This window comes from Lepisma saccharinum, chromosome 2 (assembly GCF_977018435.1).
Source record: "Lepisma saccharinum chromosome 2, izLepSacc3.1, whole genome shotgun sequence".
Taxonomy (NCBI): domain Eukaryota; kingdom Metazoa; phylum Arthropoda; class Insecta; order Zygentoma; family Lepismatidae; genus Lepisma; species Lepisma saccharinum.
The window spans coordinates 213,629,520-213,632,553 of NC_139230.1; positions in this window are offsets into that span (position 1 = coordinate 213,629,520).

Sequence of the window (3,034 nt, forward strand, 5' to 3'; positions counted from 1 at the left end):
TACAGGGTTGGCATGTTTAAAACAAAAGTGTTTAAAACACTTTGTTTTAAACGTTTAAAACAGAAGGCTTTGTTTTTTTTACAAATGTTTTAAACGTTTAAGACAATGTGTTTTAAACATGTTTTTTTTAGAAGTGTTTAAAACACATTTTGGTACTTGATATTTTATAATCTATGATATTTTTTTGTTTGGCAACCCTGTTTTTTCATTGAATCTGTGTCAATTAATCCGTGCATTATGGGTCTCACTTATCGCACAACACTTGACCAACCTTTTGTTCTGACGTCACGGGAGAAAGCTTTTTAATTTTAGGGCACATGCCTACGTTGTATGCACAAGGTAGCAAAACTGTTGTGCGACAAGACAGACCCGTGCTTTACTGTAGAAATCGAAACTTCTCAGTTCTTTGTTTCGTACCGTCCTGTAAGTTTGAGACAGGTGGAAGCTGGAAACTAATATCTGAATACACAATGCGTGATTTTGATCATGACGTGATTTTTATTTCTCTTGCGATACGATTCATCGGTTTGTATAACTGAATGAAGCGCAGATGGTTACTTTTGGTAACATAATTTTGTACTTGGAAAGATAAATTGATCTGGAGAATTTATTATGACACTGCAGGTTGTTTTCTGCTATATAAACTGTTCACGCAGCAGGAAATATTTCACCCTGATTTTTCCAGGACGAGGATAGTAATTCAATAATATTTAGTTTCTTGATATTTAGATGAATATGAATCCTAACCAACTTCAACAGTGACGGAAAAAGGGGGCTATTACCCCCAATCTTTGTCCCTGCAGTAGAGGTGTGCGGGATCCCGAAAAGTCGGGACCGGGATCGGGGGCAAAACAGGCCCGTAGCTAGAGGGGGGCAGGGGGGCAACTGCCCCTCCCTGAGAGCCTGCTTTGGCACACCTGTGAAAAATACAGAACACATTCCTACCTGAAATTCTCAATAATCTTTACAATTATATCATGTGTTACTCTAGAAACATAACAAAGACACTTATTGATTTTGTGATTGATTAGGGTGTGTGGGATTCCGTATAATGTCGTATCATGATTGGGGGGAGGGGGGAATTCCCTTCCAGATTCAGACTTCGGAAAATGATTTCGCAATTTTCAGTATCTTGAAGAGTTGTGACATTTTGAGTAGTATTGTATTAAAAGTGCGTAAAGGTGTCGGATGTTTTTCTTGGGATGTGTTGCTATGAACTTGGAACTGCTTAAATTTTTGCTTCATGTGATAGAGAGAGGGAGTGGATATTTGAGTTTTGTTACGTATCGTTGCATTTCTGCCACTTCTAGCTAATGGCAACAATGACTGATGACATGAAATTGATGAAGAGACACTCACAAACAGTGCCGAAACCACAGGGGGCATGGGTTCCACCTTGGACGGAAGTCCATTCTATGGGAAACAAACAGTGAAGTAAAAAACAAGACTAGGAGAATCTAAGAATAGCAGGACAATTGGATACTCATGATGGAATTAGTTTTTACGTGTTCCTTGCATTTTTCTTACAGACGGCCAAGGGGACTTGCAAGGGGCAATAGCCCCCCTCCATTTTAAATTTTATACAAATAACAATACATTTCGTAAAATGTTCTTGCTCGCTTCGCTCGCAATATCTGCTATTCTTATAGTGAAGTGGCGTGCCCAGGATTTTCGAAAGGCAGGGGTTATGTCTACATTTTTAAGTAGTCATTCCTCATTTTGCCATATTTTCCTGCCTTTGACGTTATTTTTTTTTAAATATTGGACCAAAAGGGAGGGGTATAACTCCCACTGGTCCCCCCTTGGGCACGCCACTGATTCTTTGACAATCTGGAAAGATCATTATCGAAATGTTGCTATTTGATGCTGTTCGAAGTTTTTATTGATCGTTGCAGTTTCAAGATATCATCCACTTATCTCTTTTGGGGGAGGGGGCAAGTGCCTCTGTGTATATCTGCCAATGTGACACAATATATTAAGAAATTACCCCTCTAGGATTGACTTCGCCCCCCCCCCCCTACAAAGAATTCCTGGCTACGTGCCTGGGGGCAAAAATTCCCGGCCCGATGGCGACTTCGTGAAATGACTTCCCGACTTTTCGGGACCCCAAACAGTCGGGAAATACCGAATGGTCATTTTAAAAGTCGTCAATTCTCGACGTTTTCTGCATTGTAAATGTCTGGAACTTATCGGAAATTGTTAGTTTTGTACCAGAAGTGCAAAAACAAGCACTTAAGATGGAAATTACGTGTAGAATTCGAGATTTCAAGAGCTTTGGGAAATTTCGAACATATCCCGTCCCGAAAATTTCCCGACTTTGTCGGGAAATTGAGAATTTTCCCCGTCCCGAATGTCGGGATTTAAAGAATTTCCCGTCCCGACCCAAAAAATTGTGTCCCGCACACCCTGCAGTATGGTAAACTTTATCTCCAAAGGTAAATAAACTGTCCTTGTCGCCATTCTACTCATAAAAATGAGTATTTTTTCTTTAACGACTTTAACTATAATTAACTGGGAAAAGGTTGACTTTCTTTTGTTTAAAACATGTTTAAAACATGTTTTTTTAAACTCATGTTTAAAACTATGTTTAAAACAAAAAAACATGTTTTAAACAAAAAAAACAGTTTGTTTTGTTCTTTTTTAAAAAAACACAAATTTTGCCAACCCTGCGTGAATATGAAGTGGAATTCTTGAAAGCAGTAAACCAGCGGGAAGTGGCATTCAATCTCAGCCTTGTGAAGTTGAGAGAAGATGAAGATCAGTGGTATGTGAGATGCAATAATGGACACGAATGCGAAAAGGTTTGAGAATAATTTTGTAGTCCTCAACAAATACTTTGTGAAATAATTATTGTAAAAAAGTAAATAACCTTGTTGAAGGCCGACACAAAAGAAGGAAACTCTCCACACTCTAAACTTCTTTGCTGTTTGCTTTATTACTTGTTGAAAAAATAATTGATGTTTGTACTAAAGTGTTATCTGTCGTCGTCTTTTCATGAACGGAAAGACAATGAAATAATAATAATAATGAAAGT